General features: G+C 41.0%; 1 long non-coding RNA gene across 2 annotated transcripts in view; it reads right to left on the bottom strand.

The window, feature by feature from the left end:
* Positions 1-17,935, bottom strand: part of LOC136826296 (uncharacterized) — a 236,496-nt gene that overhangs the window by 24,399 nt on the left and 194,162 nt on the right. Inside the window, exon 3 of one of the 2 annotated variants that reach the window (XR_010849584.1) lies at positions 17,116-17,340. This is a non-coding gene — a long non-coding RNA (uncharacterized lncRNA). The remainder of the gene's footprint in view (positions 1-17,115; positions 17,341-17,935) is intronic. The other variant, XR_010849583.1, reaches the window with a different exon arrangement.

Here is a 17,935-nt window from a genome sequence, read left to right as displayed (position 1 = left end):
GTTCCAAAACCTTCCCTAACATCCAAAAGGGTCTAGGTTTGTTAAAAGCTTTTATCAAAACATCACCACCTACCCTGATTCTATCTTCCCACCTACTCTGATAAATATTTCAAGAATGCTCCCTCAGACTTAGATAATTTTTGTACCACAAAGTTTTGAAATTATTCAATATTTCTTCCTGTAATACTAAGGTATTTTCCAAAGCACCAGAATCTTGCTCTCACCAAATTTCCTCTTCTTCCTTCCTCAAGACTAAGGAGGAATTTCCATGAAGTCTTAAAAATGAATTTTGAGTGATGAATTCAAGGTTGGCAGTACTAGATCTATAAGTAAGAAGTCTACAATTTATTGCTAATTTAATATTAGATAAGGTGGTTAACAAATCAAAATAAGAAAGCCTAGATCTTCCAATGGCTTTATAAAGGCAGTTTTTTACAATTCTAATCAGCCTTTCCCAGGCAGCCCCTACCCAGGCAGAATACAAAGGGATTCCGATATGTTTGACGTTACACTTTTCCATTTCCTCTCAAAATTCTTTAGTTGCTAAAGAGGATTCCAATATGCAACCACCTTTTACAAAGGTTTTAGCATTATCACTATATACATATTTAGGAACAGCATACATATTGCAGAACCTTTGAAAAGCCAACAGAAAATTACGGGTAGACATATCAGGTAATAGTTCAAAATGCACTGCTATTATATTAAGGCAGGTAAATATTAAAATGAACACTTTGACATTATTCCCAGTTACTTCATCCTTCACCCAGAAATGCCCTTTGTAATCAGTTCCAACATGCGTAAAGGGTTTTACCAAATTCATGTGGTGTTTAGGCATGTCTACCATTCTAGGATATTTGTAAGCCAATGCATTATATTTCTTGCACACTGTCAAATCAATAATAAGTAAATGCACAGTTACTAAACCTTTAGGTTTCCAGTATCCCTGTTCCCTAAGGTAATTTAAAGTAGTTCCCGTCCCCATATGTTGAATCTTGGAATGACAATAATTTACATATAACAAAGTAAATTGATGCCCTTTACGTAATAACACAGGGCTGTTTACATTATAATCAAAATACAAACATTTAGCTATTCCTCCTCTTGATCACAGGACCCCATTATCATCAAGGAATAAATTTAAGTTTGATACTAATATTGGAATATCTCTATCAGTTTTACCTTCCTGCTGTAAGAATTCTATTTCTTTGGAGAAGTGCTCAGACTGTGCCGTCTTAATCCAATATTCTAAAGCCTTAACCTTAGGATCCCCTCCCTTTACTTTACATTCAAGTTTAAACAAATAACTAGTACACTTTAACAATTGATCATAACTAGAAAATTTATTTATATTCAAAATGCCAGTGTTTACTCTATTCACAGCATTAACATAATTTACATTGTCACCTTACATTCCGGGGTAAATACTTAATAGCGGATATTTAGGCCAATTATCAAAATTATTAGATGGCCAATCAGGTCCTTCTCACCAACAATTCCTTTGTGACAAGTACTTTCCATATGACACTCTTGTAATTAAATCAGCTGGGTTCTGGTCAGTATGCACATAATGATAAACTATAGGGATGTCTAATTCATTGGAGAAATCACTAGCAAGACTATCTGCCTCCAATATCCGTTTCTTAAAAATTTAGATTTTACTTTAGGCTCTTCTGTTATAATCCAATTCAGCACTACTTGAGCATCAACACAAATATTTACAAATTGAAACTGAATATTATTATAAGTTTCCATTAAGGTTGGTAAACACTTCAAAGCTAAGACTACTCCCATTAATTCTAAAGTAGGTACACTGTGTTCGTTACCCCTTTTTAAAGGAGCGAGCTTTGCTTTAGCAAATAAGAAAGTACTTTTTATTTTCATCACATGCATACAACACAAACCCATAAGCTTCAGCAGAACTATCACAAAATATATGCAGTCCATAAGATTTCTGTTCATTTATGGTTTGTCTAGGAAATGGTAACAGAGTTAACATTTCAAAATCTTTACTGATAGTTTTCATTTCATTTATTATTTCTTTGGGCACCTTCTGATCCCATTCTATTCCTAACTTCAAACTTTGCGCATGAGGATTCTACCTTTAATAGTGACTGGTAAAACAAAGTTAAGTGGATCAAAAACCTTAGATATTTCTGATAAAACTTTCCTTTTGGTGTCAGCTTCTGCTTCTACCACACAATCAGCTATACTTAAAGTGTCATTATTTACATTACACCCTAATACCTTCTCCTCTGTGCATCCATGCTCTACTAACCTATCATCAGATTTCATGGTCTCCCTAAGAATTCCATGATCTCAAAGTGAATCCACCTACCTTCATTCTTGAAAAACAAAGATTGTATAGCTCATGTAATTCACCTATGTCACTGCTAGTCACTATCAAATTATCTACATAAAACTTGTTACCTAATATTTGCCTACACTTGTCTTGAGGATATGACTCATTATGTTGTTTCATTACATAATTCTTCAAGATAAAAGGAGAAGTATATCCAAAAACAATAGTTTTATATCGATAACAAACTAATTTATTTCCTCTTCTCCAAAAGAAGCTAAATCTATTCTGATCATATTCACTGGCCAACTTAATCATAAGAAAGGCAGACTTTATGTCGGCTAACATAGCATACTGATTAGTTCTGAAATAAAAAAGCAATTTCAAAATGGAACCCATCAAGTCAATACCAGTATAAGCAGCCTCATTTACAGATGGCAGTTCCTTTGAGGTTTTCAAAGAACAATTGGAAACTGGCACTATTTTAGCTGTTGTTCGTTCTTCAGTTCTGATTACTGGCCTATGTGGAATCCAAGTGTAATCTTCATAATTGGCAGGATCTACTAATATTTCTTCTATAATTCCTTCTTTCAATTGATTATCAAAGACTTCCTCATATTTCTTTACTAAACCATGCCTATTAAGAAGTTCCATAGTTCTATCTAACACTTTAAGTGCTAGAAAATTATTAGAATGTACTTTGGTGATTTTGTCAGCATACCAAGGTAAGTTAACATAATAATGCCCATCCTTTAAAGTAATTCCTTCTTTAAACTTCTCTATTTGTTGTTTATCAAAAGACACTAACACTTTGTCACTATTCTTAATCCCCATAGACTCAAAACTAAAGAGATTTTCAAGTCCATTATCTATTTCACAATCAGTTAGTATATGCTCAGGAGGGTATACTAAATTTACCATAGTCTTTGTTCTAGCACTAATATATTCAACATTGACAGGCTTTCTTACATGAGCATCAAACAGTTCCTTGCCTTGTTTTGACTCAAGAAAATTGAATACATTCCCTATAGGAGCTACCTTGTTATTTATAACTGAACAATTACCTCCAGCACATATCTCTTTATGAAATGAAAAATACTGAATTATATCAATACCAATTAACATTTCAATTTCAAATTCTTCATGATTCCCATGTCCATTGAAGGCTTCATCAGCTAATTTGAAATTTGCAGCCTTTAATTTATCAACCACTAAATTTATGCAAGGAATTTCAAACCTAATGCTCACTTTTTCATCTACCAATAAAGGACCAAAATAAACCTTATTTTCAATTTTTATGCCAGTAGACACCTATATAGGTACTAACATCATGATCAACACTATACAAATTGTCATAACTAGAACACAAGTCTATAGAAGCTCTTTTCATAATATGAGATCTCTGACTCCCGCAATCGATCAGGCCTCTTATTTTACGATACCTTTTTCCATCCTTAAGCTCTAAGGTCATAGTAGGCAAAATGTTTTCTATTCCTATATTGCGCATAGTATAACACAAATTTACATTAGTAATAGTAGGAGATTTTTTGTTTGGGCAGAGAGGGGTTATATGTTTTCTCCTTTTACACACCATACATGGAAAGTGCAATTTTCCCTTTTTTCCATAACACACTGATTCATTATGCCCAGAGCCAGCACATCTAGGACAAAGAGACAATTCTAATATTGTGGCTATTTTGGCTTCATAAGTTTTAAATTTCTCACAATTACCAAATGAGTGTCCAGCTGCAGCACATAGTTTACAAAAAATTTTAGATGGTTTACTAACTACTGATTCAAAGTTTTGCACAGTAGGAAACTTTTCCTCTTTAACCTGCATTAGGCCTCCAGCTACATTATTACTAGGTGATTTTTTTCTTTCTTTTATTCCTTTACTGGCTGCATTTGTCTTACTTAGGGTTTTCAGAGCATCTTTATAATTGTCAAAAATTTCAGTCAATGTAGGGTAATTATTAGAGGTTTCATTAACTCTCTTAATACTGCTTTAGGTAATTTGCTCACGATTATATGGCTCACAAATATATTCCCTGGAGTATTCTCCAAAAAATCAACCCCATAATATGTATGTACAACTTAATATTTGTGAACTTTGAATCATGCTCATTACTGGGAGTCGAACTTAATATATTCTTTAAGAATTTCATCAATAATAAAATTTTTGTCTAGAAACTCTTCATCAAGTAACTTTATTGCAGCAGCATAATTTTCATTACTGACAACTTGTTTAAGAGCATAACCTTTAAGATACCCAAGTAAATATGATAACTTAGCAGGATCAGAATAATGTTTCTTAGAACCAATGACATTATCAAACTGGTGCTTGAAATTGGGGTAAGCAAATTTATCCTTTTCTCTACCATTGAAAAAACTACACTGCAAAGGAGGTGGTTTCCCTTCTGACATGAACTCACTCCAACCCTTCATGTTCACATCAGAAGATGGAACCACCCTATCAACTAGTCTTCAAATTCATCTAAACTAATAGCTATATTTATATTGTATGTAGCTTGACAATCCAATTCTACATTAAAGAAAGTACTATCCTTTTTCTCTAGCGCTGTTTTTTGCATTATAAGATTAATTACCTCATCACACGCCTTGACTTTCGAAATTTCAGCATCAATTTCCTTTATTTGCCTTCTGCACAAAGTAGTAGAAAGTATTCCACTTTGATGTAACTCAGCAAGTTTCTTGCAATATATCGTTAATTTTCACTTATGAGAGGCTCTACTAGTTCTGATAGCACTTACTTTCTTTTTAATTACTTCCAAGGACAATTCAGCTGGTTTATCCCCAAGCTCCTGCAGTATTTCTGATTTAGCAGCCATGGTGAATGCACAGAGAAGAAGACATAGACCCAACAAACAAATAAACAATAATAAAAGGTCCGCTACTCCCCAACATCATGCACTTTACTGCCTTATGTTAAGGGCATACTTCACGCCATTAACCAACGCTTGCCTAAACTTGGCCAACCCAGCACTTGACAAGTGTACCCCATCAGCAGTGAACTGCTCATCACTCTCTAGATAGCCGTTACCGCCAAGCTGCACTATGCTGTCTAGCAAACCTTTACGTTTTATTTCCCCATTTAAATAAGCGTTTACTATATTGCGATGCTTTCTAAATTCATCATGCTCGGGTGCACCAAACCTATTTCCTTGACGAGGCCTTGCATTGCCAACCTGATGGCTCAACTTGCATTGCCAACCTGATGCAGCTCGGTGGCAAAACGTTGCTTAGCTGGCTATAAAACAACTTCAAATGGCCCTGCAATTCATCGTTGGTTAATGAACTAACTATCGAATTACCTCCAAAATCAACCGCAATGATGTCCGGATAAGCACCACCAACTAAGTTGAACAACTCTAGGTGTTCCAAAAAGTGAGAAAAATCCTTTCCCAGATATGATTGGAATTGTACTTCAAGGTCTACTGTTGAATTATCCTCTAAAAGCAACCAGGTGAACTGAGGCCAATTTTCCAATTGCTGGATATCACGTACATATGAATGGCCTAATATTAATAATCACATAATGCTACTAGGCCTAGGCTATATTAAACTGACTCAACAGACTGCAGAACTTCTGAACTCAATTGAGTTATGGAAGGACACACAGCTCATTAAATAAGTTCAACAACCATTTAATCCTACTCTATATACTATTACTATATTTACACAAAAATAAACTAAAATGCCGAATAGTCAAAACATTAGCTACTAAAAAAAACTTGTTTACATTGCAAAACTAAAATATATTAAATCTATTTTTTATTAAATATATTAAATACCTGTAGAACTTATGTTAGAATTCTTTTTCACTAACACCTATTTACAAATATTAAAAATATTTACAATGCATTTTGTCTACTTAAACACACCTGCAATCAACTTGGTAAGGCAACAGTGTGGTTAGCTTACACCCTCCTAATTCTCATAAATGTACAAAACGAGATCAAAAGAAAGGTACATACAGGCAGTCCCCGGTTTACGACGGGGGTTCCGTTTTTACACCATGTCGTAAACCGAAAAATCGTCGAAAATCACGAAAAATCCTAAGAAAACCTTATTTTTAATGCTTCAGGTGTATTGAAAATGACGTAAACTGCACTTTTATTGAGTTTTTCATCAAAAAACCTCCAAATTTTTATTATTCTGCCGTTTTGGAGCCATATTTCTTCCGTCGGATCGGCGTACGACATGTCGTAACCCCGGAACATGCGTCGTAAACCAGGAAATAATTTCTGATGAATATATTTGAAAAGCGTCGTAACCTCGGAACGTCGTAAGCCGGACCCGTCATAAACCAGGGACTGCCTTATATTGCAGCCACACTGTTCCGTTGTTCTACAGGTGTCTTCATAGAATTCTAACGTCCTTGTCTAACGTCTTGGAGTAACGCTTTACAGTATACGGTATCTTCACTAAACGGTGGTTGCTACTTGACTAATACTAGCTTTTTTTTTCCACTCGAGCCAACCCACAAGGGGAGGTTCCAACAATATTTATGCTGGTTTAATTATTTGATTACTTCATTATTTTATTTGACTTACTCAAAGTTATTTTACTTTAAATTAATCCTAATTATAATTAATTCAATTAATCGATATCAAAGCCAAATACGCCATTATATTTATTAAATTACTAACGGTTTCGTTTACGCATTTAATACTTCAGTCATGAACAAAACTCAAGGGTGCGTTTTTAGCAACATTTATTACCTCTAAGAGGAACTAAATTTTTATTAGGAATGCGCAATATTCATTACAATTCCATAATCCTGAAAGAATTTTCCAACAACACTATGAGGCAAATCAAATGTCTCTAAGAAAGTAAACACTGAGACAGACTTCCAAGTAGCTGCTTCCAGAATAGATGGCAGTGAATAATTCCTGGGAAAGGAAGATGAAGTGGACATACTCTGAATACTATGCGGTCGGGGAAATACAGAGCTGAAGACGACGAAGAACAACCCTGAGAAGCCTGGGAAATCACCTCCCTCCGAAAGTAACTAATCGCATTCTTTGACAGCGGACGGGAAGGATTCTGCAGAGAGAAAAGATGCATGTGAGGAAGCGGACGGAGTTTCCCAACCTTTGATAAATAGACTTTAATGCTCGCACCAGACATAAAGATATCTCCGCTGGATCGCCGGTAACAAACACTTGCAGATAAAGAACTTTAAACGAGTGAGGCAGAGTTTTAACCTCCGAATCTGTCTTCGCCGGAAATTCCAGAAGACAGACAAATACGTATCATTTCTCGCATAGGAACCCGACTTAGAAACTGCCTGAAGCTCGCCCAACCTTTTAGCTGAAGCTAAGGCCATAAGAAAAGGCAACTTCTTAGTGTCTTAATGTTATAGCTTCAATGGGTTCAAAGGCACGGGAACGCAAGAAATATATTGAAGTACTTCCAATAAGTCCCATGAAGGGGGCCTCGAGTTGGCAAAACAGGACGTTCAGTCTTAAAAGAATGTAATAAATCATCGATTATCTTATTACTTGAAACTTCAGGAACGTGGAAACTAATTGTACCGCTAATCGTTGAGCAGTAGTCAGCAATAGCTGAATACAAAAAACACTTGACTTTCCGAAGGAATAAAAGAAAATCAGCTATTTTGGCTATGGAAGGTCTAGAGATGGAATGACCTTCCTTACTACACTAACTTCTATACCTTGTCCAGCTGAACCTGGTAAGGCTTACGGGTTGACTTACTCAAGCTAAAAGAAAATATCTAGACACAGCTTTAGGGAGTCCGGACTGTTTAGCGGCTCTCTCTAGTCGCCCTGCAACTAGGTACAGCATGCAAGGGTTTGGATAATAATAGTGAGAATGCGGTCATCTGAGGAGAAGTTTCGCATAGGTAGGGACATCGGAACTTCCGTAGGGAGCTCTAGGAGTTCCGGAAACCAAGCATGTTATGGCGAGCAGGGAGCTATTAGTCATATTCGTCTTGACACTCGACTGCAATTTCCCTATTACCTGATGAATGGGACCAGGAAAAGTTATGCCCACTTTCCTAGAAGGGAAAAAGAGGGCTATGTGTTCCGCGATCTTCTTCCGAAGCCTGGGACTTCTTAGGAGTCAAGGGAGGCTGGCTTGAACTCAAGGTCGAGCCGAGATGACTAAGACCCAGAGGTCTTAGCCATTGTCCAAAGGACAGGGCAGTGCCCTGGTACGAACCTTGATTACCGAGGTATCTGGCAAATCTCTGAAAGAGAAAGGCAGAACTAAGTAAAGGTTCGTTCCTAAGGGTCGAGCCAACTCGGGTCTTACGAAACCGGAGATCCAAATTGGGACAAAGTCCTTCTTAGCACCAGAATTGCCCACAGAACTGTAGTCGGCAAGACCCTCCGAGGCAATTAGAATTCATAATCTGTCAAGGCAGGAGAGAAGCTTGGTGTCTCGACCTGAATGAACTCCTTGTCCAAAGAAAAGAATTCATCTGGTCGAGAACGCTCTAAGAAGCAAGGACCTTGGGCAAGGACCGCGGCGGCCCCCAACACTTGGCCCCATGGGAACTGCAAGGGGTGCAAGAGATGAAGATTACCCATTAGGGGAGCCGTGCTCCTGTCACAGGGACCCCTGTGCTGAGTTCTCCAAAAAACGAAGAGGAAGACCCACGCTGCTTCCGAAGCGTGAAACTCCTGTACCTCTCTCATTGAAAGGAGACCTAGACAGATCCCAAGAAACCTTCCTCGGCTAACTGGTTGTATTACAAGACAATCGGTCCCCTCACCCAAAGCACGCCATGAAGCCAAACTCCAAAGACAAATTCGTCAGAGCTCTCTCTGTCCATCTCGCGCCTCTTGGAACAACCGAGAGGAAAAGCGAACAGTTGAGGAGAGAGTGTACCCCTACCTGTCCTGCAACTAAGATAAGCAGAAGAGGCGGACCTTGAGCGGTAATCAACCGAAGGAGATTACTGCCACACTGAGGAAGAGAGCTCGTGCCGTGGCAAAGCGCTTTCCAGGGAAGAGCAGAAAGTTCACTCAAACAGAGCCAAGAACCCGATTCAGAAAAACTGAGTGGGGCTGAGCCAAGCCACACCAAACCGAGCCGGTAACACATACGCAATCCAGACTGGGTGGTATGCAGTGGACTGGGAGACAGGCGGGGTGAGCCAAGCCAGTCTCAAAAGCGCAACCAGGGGCTGGGCAGGGCGAGCAAGCCGAGCCGATCATGCGAACACAATCGGAACTAGACGGGGGGACCTCGTCTGCCGTGAACTAGCGCTAGTTCCTGAACTCTAAACTCCTTCGAGGTGGAGGCCCCTTGAGAAGAAGGTTCAAAGAGGAATTCTGTGTCTGCTATCCTGCATGCTCAAACCCTAAGGTTCGAGACACAAGGATGAAACCCGGCCAAGCAACCGAAGCAGCTGGCGGGCAGTATCGAGACACCTGCTGTCTCAGCACCGAGACACCTGGGTGTCTCGGCACTTTCTCTCATCCTGTGCCTCTCGTCAGGAGAGCGCTTGTGATTCATAGAATTTGAGCGACCTACAAGATACCCAAAAATCGGGAGCAGCTGCTTTCAGTTTCCTAAGAAATCGAAGAGAGCCAGGCACAGAACCAGTCTTAGACACAGACTTCTGAGACTGGCAACGAGGGTGTGGCCTCCAGGAAAATGCGAACAGCCGACAAGAAAAACTTGTCTCCCGGAAGAGAATGAGTCCCTTAGGAGTCCCCACAGGACTCCCAAAGGGAAACTCTTCCCTGCTTCTTCTGGTGTTCGAACCGATAGGATCGAGACACCAAGCTGGGAACCTGACCGTGCACCGGTAAGCACTCAGGGAGCCCTTGTGGTGCTGGCAGGAAGAACTGAGACACCTGGGTGCCTCAGCCCTTTCGCACAATTCCCGAACTGGGCCGGGGAGAGTACTCTCCAGACCAGATCTGGATACTTGATATTCCACTGAATCTCGAGCACTTGGAGTGGCTCGTGAACGAGCACCCGAAGCAGCCCGCGTCTTAAAGGCGGAACCTCTAGGACTGGGAACGGAATTGCCAACCGAGGTCTGCGCGCCAACAGCTCCCAAAACACAAAACTCAGGGGCATGTGAATCGGTTTCCTAACCCGGAGTTCGGGAAGAGCCAACGAGAGACCCACGGCTTCCTCAGAAGGAGGCAGTCCCTAGACATCCAAGGGAATCAAGGTCGATGGAGGTCTGTCCGGTTCCCGGGACCCCCTCGAACTTGGGAAAGGAAGGGAAGAGGCAGCAGAAGACAAAATCGAAGATAAGTTTAAGAAGATGGCGGCTACTTCCACAGAGCGACTTCCTTCACCTTCACTCTGACATCTTGTACTGGATGGTGACCATGAAACATCGTAACCTCCTGGGGAGCTAGGCAGGAACACAACGGAAGCGCCCCAGGACACGACCACCAGGAGAAGCACCAGGCACGATCAGGACAGCCGATGTAGGAGCTATGGAAGCAGTCTGGGAGGCAGGAGCTACCGCAGTGGCCAGGAACGTCACATGAAAGTCACCAGCAGCAACAGGAACGATCAGGACAGTTGCAGCAGGAGACCAGGAAAAGCCACCCAGAGACTGTCGTCGAGTTAACAGGAGCATAAAGCAGGAAACAGCAGGAGCAGATGGACCAAAGATATGCCAGAGACAGTGCCATAGCATACATGAAGGCCAGCAATGACAGCGATCGATCCACATCGTCGGGAACAGAGTTGGAACAATCCTAACGTGGAACTATGCCATTCCAACCAGGTACTGTGGTCGATCCCGAAGCAACACTGAATGAACGTCGGAACTCCTTCATGCAAGATAACCCCTGAGATATCCAGCCAACTACTGCTGTGCCTGCAATGCTCACTGTCAACCTGAAAGAAAAAGCAAAGATGATTAGTAGAGGGAGACAGACTCCTCTCGGCCTCGTGATCTTCGCCCCACGAGCGAGCAAAGAGGGCAAAGGAGAGATCTCTACCGAAGGAGAGGTAAGGAAGAACTTACAGTGAGAGAGAAGGAAGGAGGGAAGGCCACCAAGGGCGCCGTGGAAGAGGAACTTACCAACACCACCTGCAACCCCCAGCAACTCTATAGCGCAGGGGGCGAAAACAACACTCAGCACAAGTAGGAAGAAAGTAGTCATGCCCTTGTACACGGAGGGCGGGAGCCCAACAAGGGAAGGGAACTCTTACGTCACGATCAGTGTACGGAGTGAAGATATTACATCCCAATCTAATAACTCCAAACATACAGGGGAACGCCTTCAGTTTCTAAATAAAAGGCTACTGGAAGAGAAGCATTACCACTTGGTTATGCCCCTCTAAATACGCCCTTGGCCATCAAACCCAAGACACAGACGCAGGGGAACAACGGCTTATGCAAGGCTATCACAAATCATGGGTTTGTATTAATATCAAACACACGCAATATATACACAAAAATACAGGAGATCCCACCGGGATAATAAAGAGCTTAACGACAGTCAGGCAAAGAGATCCGAAAACACATCTACAACGCATGACGGCCAAAAGCAAACTGGAATGTTTACATCTGGGCAGGCAGGTATTCCTGCCTACCTGGCGGTAGTTACTGCCTAACCACTTTGTTCATGAGTTTAACGGCCATGTCCAGGTCCACCGTAAGTAATTCCTAATGTAAAGGACCAATGGTTCATATATCGTGTCAAAACAAAAGCAGCTTATAAAAAACAAAAACAGAAAGAAATATAAGTAACTCAGAGTATGAATCCAAACGCTGTTTTCCTCAACATAGAGTTAACGGTGTAACGTGAATGTTTGGATAATTATTTATAGGCTTCGGACCCCCCAGCCCTCCTTTTTCCTCAGTAAGGAGTCGGCCTGTGTACCAAAAGCTTCCCTAAAAGAGTGTGCATGCGTGGCAGCATTCGAAATAGTACTAGTAATGAAAGTATTCGTCTTAATAATGGCTACCTTTGTCGTCTTGTTCCTCCTGTGTTAGTGGATGGGTTTTTTGTCTCTGTAATGCCGTATACAGTAAAATTTGGTTGCCTTGTAAAGTCCCCGCTAAGCGGGTTTTCTATGGTGAACCGCCCGTTTTCTACAGTAACGCTCCTACGAGATTGGGTCAAGCAAAAATAGCCACATTTTATCTATGTAAATACGTATCTACTACTAATTCATTTGCTCCTGCTTTCTTTGTACATGTGTTAGAATATTGTTGTGTTAATTTTTAACTTACCTTTTGTGTTACTTGTATTTACCTATTATAATTAACACCGAGAGTAACTGACCTCGGGTCACCTGTATTCTATTGTAATCCTCTGTGTGACATCCGCACGCTGCCTTATAAGCGGCCTGCGTTCTGAATAAACTAGCAGTACATGTCCACCTGCTCATTATTTTGCACCTCATAGCTTCTCACCCCTTTGGCCTACCCCACCCATAACCCTGCTTTCCCTAGGGGTCTCCTAAATTGTAGGATAGTAACAAGCAGGGGAGCAAATCACCCATAACCCCACTTTCCCACGGATCCCCTAGCTTGTTGGATGAAGTTCTGTGGTTAGTTACTGGTTAATTACAACTGTGCAACAAAAATTGAAGGTAAATCCATAATTAGCAACCAAAAAACTGTAGGAAAAGTTAAGTTGGGAAATTGCTGCCGCAGAACTACTACTTAGTTCTACCCTCCCGCCTCCCAGACAGTAGTTAATTGCCTAGCCACCTTGCTCAAAAGTTGGTAATTCTAAGCCCGCTGTCCGCGGTGAGGTAGCCTATGGCAGTTGACGTTTTTCTATAGAACTTGACCTGCTGAACAAGAATTTCAAGTAAAATTTTGTCGGTCGGCTGTAACTAAAGCGTAATGAAGCTTGAAGACTGCACACCGGTACATGGGTCCCCTGCACTGGCGCATACAGCTCAAGGGTAAATTACAGTTCAGCTGCAGCCGACGGGCAAAATGTTACCCTAAACTCATGCAAAGCAAGCAAAGCAACACTGAAAAACGTCAAATGCCACAGGCTACCTCAACTGCACACTAACCGTTGCTTGTGACCGCGCGGCGAAACGTAAACGTAAACAAATCCGCCATCTTGGGTTACGTAACCACTAGGGAGCCATATGTTCAGCAAGGGGGAGTTGGTACTGCACAAAAGGTACAAGTTGGTAAAGTGACGTAGGGCTGTTATGTTGAAACATGGCGGTAAATGACAGTTACCAAAAATAATAATGCTCCTACGTGAAAAGCACTAAAACCTAATAACACCAAAACACAGGTGACCTAACTACCTAATAATAAAGAAGGTAGTTTAGGAACCTTACCTTAAAGGGGTGGAGGATACAATTCAGCCGCCGCCTTTACGAACGCTGGAGCCTCGTCTTCGGGTCATCGAGTGGATTTTAAAATATGCCACTGCCAAATACCCGACGCCAGTTGTACCTCCCTCGTCCGTACCTGGCGTCGTCTCACGGTTCCCTCCACCTCCTCTCAATAGTGTTTGTATGAGCACCAGTTACTGGGTCCACAAAGTTCATGGAGTGGTTGACGGTTAAGTGTACGTAGCCTTCGTCCTTCAGGCAGTCATAAGCTCTCCAGCAATCAGATACAATAGTTGTCCCGGTACAATGTAGTCCTTGATGACAGCAAGCAAAGTCGCGCTAGTTCTGTTGTCTACTGGCACCACAAAACTCTCGAGTCTGCCTGCAGACACCACCAAAACCCACTGGCCTTCAATGACCCTGCCTACATTATACTTGCGCTTACCAAACTTTGCTTCGTCAATCTCAACAGTTGTACCGGGGCCACCTATTTGCTTCTTCTGCCGGATACACCAATTTACTATGACCTGAAACCAAAAATTCGGTTAGGGAAGTGAATAAAGGTTGATCACAAAACCATCCACTAAAAAAAATAAAACCAAAAAAACTTACTTCCCTGCAGTAGCTGGACCAGTCATTAATAGCTACGTCACTTAAACCTAGTTCTGTCCTCACAACCCTATAGTTAAAGAAATCACTAACGTAAATGTAAGTGAAGAAGAGGACAGTCTCAACATCCATGAGGGACCCAGAAAACCAGGTGCCCTTAAACAATGAGAGGTAGTAATTGCACCTCCTTCTCTTCTGCTTCTGGCGTGGGGCATACGACCTGTCGCACCTGAAAGTAAGGGAAAAAAAAAAAGCAAATTGCTCGTTACAACCCTCAAAAATGAAAATATAATGAACGTACACAACGAATGGTATAGCTCTTTAAGGAATATTTGAGCCCACTTTAGTTTTGAAAACTGCATTGCAGTTAGATGTAAAAATCAACAGGTAAGGTGTAACTAATAACCTGAATGCCTTCTTCTGCAGGTCAAGCCTACACTCCTTGCCACAGTGAGGGCAAAAGGCTTGTTTCCTCAAAAGGCCGTGGTCTTGCGAGAATTCTATAAGGCGTTCATAATGCCCTGAGTAATAAGAAGAGAAATCCTTGTAACTAAGGAAGCAATTCCCACAGGTAAGTGGCAAATTCCCCTTGGTTACAGGCTCAGAAGAGCAGGAGGTTCCGGGAGTCACGTCCGCCATCGTGCTGGGTTGAAGGGTGAGTGAACTGTGCCGGTGAACTGCACCGGAACAGGGTAGGAAGGATGAAGTTGGGGGGTGCTAAAAGTGTATTTCTGCTTTCAGTTTTGGGGTAGCAGAACGGCGCTGCGCGCCTTATCCGCATTTTTAAAATAATCTGGCAGGCTCGTATGCTCTGGCAAGCGGTAATATTGCGCTGCGCGCGCCAACCACAGGGCTTACAAAATATGTAAAAAAAGGTTTCTGTTAACGTCACTGAGAGAAAGTGGTAGCGAAACGTCCTGCAAGACCCTTCTCCTCCTACCCCATATACATGCTTCAGGTGTCTGCCGACAAATGTAAAGTAATTTTGTAAGTTATTTATGGTAAAATCATGTTGCGAAGAGACGTCAATATATTTGTGAAGGGAAAAGTGCTGGAAGAAGGTTGTAGGCACAAGCTACAACGTATAGGAAACTGTTATAAAACAGTTTAGCAAAAGGAATACATGTAACTGAGTTTATGTATCCCCCAAATTCTCCACCTGGGTGAAACGTAACGTTGGGGTAACGTTGCAACGTGATTGGTTGGGTACAGCCACCCGCCAAAAAACCCACCAACTACTCTCAATTGGAGGCATTGGTTGAACCGAAAGCTCCCCTGTAAGACCGCGCATGCGTGACATGGCCTGGAATCAGCAGTAGTAGTGATATGTGAAAAGTACCTTTGTAATGGCTCGTGCTGTCCATTTATTCCCACTTATTTTTACGCTTGTTTTTCGTGTTCCAAGTGACATAAATAACTGGAAATACAACAATAAGTTGCCCAAACCTTTTCCCAAGTTATTTACCCCACCCAGAACCCCGGATTCCCAACGGGTCCCCTCACAGTGAGCTATTCTCGAAAGTGTTTTACCCACCCAGGACCCAGATTCCCAACCGTCCACCTTACCGTCGGCTACAGTTCTAAGGTAATTTACAGCTTAATTACAGCCGAGCGACAAAATATTACTTTAAATTCTTGTTCAGCAAGTAAAGTTCTATAGAAAAATGTCGACTGCCATAACCTAGCCCACCGCGGACAGCCGGCTTAGATCTACCCAAAAGTTCAACAGCCATTTCCAGCTTCACAGAACGTAATTCCTAACGTTAGGGACCGACAATTTGTACATCGTGTCGGAACAAACAATTACTGCACCCCCTGGTTCAGTAACTATCACTTAATGTGCAACACGGGTGCTGTGTTTAGTACCAGCCCCTGGGGATGAATGTAAAAACAAACTAAAAGGCAGCAAATATCACAAACATAAGCAAATGACACAAGCATAAAGAAAAGCAAAGAAAAACCAGTAAATATCCTGACTGGCGACTGGCAGGAACTAGGCCACGGTAGTAGTCTTCAGTTTACCCAGAATACTGCACATGGCACCCACTTGCAAGTAGCTAGTCTTCAACTTTATAGACAAAAAATGCCTTATGATTTTAAAACAAGATGTACTGGCTAGGCTACTTCCCTCCAGTCAACTGGTAAATAATACTATAAAACTTGAAATAACTACCGTGGCCTAATCACCCTCCCAAGTTCAACAACTTCCACTTTATGTGCTAAAAGGGTGCCATGTTTAGTACCAGCCCTTAAGGGGCGAATAGAAATACGCTGCCATAAACAAAAGACAAAAAATAAACAAGAACAAAAGGAGGTAAATATTCTGGTCAGAGATTGACGGGAACCAGGCTGTGGTAGTTCCAAGTTTTACCAACATTATTTCAAAAACGCAATCTGTGGACTGCCCTTAGGCTATGGTGAGGCCACCATTTTGTGGTAGAATAGCCTACCCAAGGTTTTGGTAGAATGAAAAATCTTTCTCCAAGGCATCGTTTCTTTGCTTAAAAATGTTATTTGCTGCACTCTCAGGTTTTTATTTGATTCAGATTATTTTTATTGATGCTTTTAGTTCTTAGTCTCTACACTGGCCTGTAGCTCTAGACGTGTCCGCTGATCTTTCTGCCGTTTTTACGTGTGCCTACCCTACCCTAGCCCGTGACTACAATAGTAAAGACGGAGAAAATTGTCGAATTTGGCACAATATGTAGGTTAGCATGTTTCACAGGTGTCATTTTGCGTATAATTAAACTTAAGGAAGTTGCTGTCATGAGCACAGTAGGCTACTAGGCTAGGCTTGCTTATGGGGTATCAAGTGATAAACTAGGCTGCGGCTACTGATACAAGGTTAGGCCACATAAAATAAATGGGTTTACATTATTTTACCAAACAATAAAAAAACAAATCACACTAGCAAGTTAACTTACTTTTGCCGGCAATAGGATCTTATGATGAAGTAAATGGGATTCTTATTCAGATTTACACGGGTAGGTAGGCATATCTAACTTACAACTTCAACGCCGGTGAAGGTTATGGTGAATCAAGCACAACGTCACGGACTATGGACTCCAGACTGGCGGAGGGACGGCTCGCTGGATTCGGGTGAGCAGAGTATTCGGCCAACTAACCGCAGTACCCAGTGCTTCCATCAGCTGAAATGAAAATTCCTTGTAGTGGCTGCCAAAATTCCTTGATTTTCCTTGACAGCCATTTCATTTTCCTTGATTTCTTCCTTAACTAATTTTAAACATTCACATACAGAAAAAAATAATAGAGTACACTAATTTCAAGCACTTACAGTAAATTTCACAGAACAATTGGGGATAAATAATATATATATATATATATATATATATATATATATATATATATATATATATATATATATATATATATATATATATACACATCTTATTAAAGAACAGAAGTAGGCGATGGCCAGTGGTATACATTAGCGCGAAGGTGGACCATGGAAACGTATTCATCTCAACATAATTCTTTATTTCCAACGTATCATAATAAAAAGCTTTATTACATCATCAGGGAATCTGTTAAATATTGAATAAAATTACTTTAAAAATTGCTCTTAAAATCAATAAAATCCATAAAATACTTCACAGTTAAAATACAAGATAAGAAAAACGAAAAAAACAAAAAAAGACATAAAAGCAAAATCAAAGACCGCTAACCAACCTTATATCAAGAAGGCAGAAGACAGAATGCATAAAAAAAGTTAACTCAGGTACA

Source organism: Macrobrachium rosenbergii, chromosome 40 (assembly GCF_040412425.1).
Source record: "Macrobrachium rosenbergii isolate ZJJX-2024 chromosome 40, ASM4041242v1, whole genome shotgun sequence".
NCBI classification, from domain to species: Eukaryota; Metazoa; Arthropoda; class Malacostraca; order Decapoda; family Palaemonidae; genus Macrobrachium; species Macrobrachium rosenbergii.
Note: the sequence above shows the minus strand (reverse complement) of the source record. Positions and strands in the feature narration are given on the sequence as shown.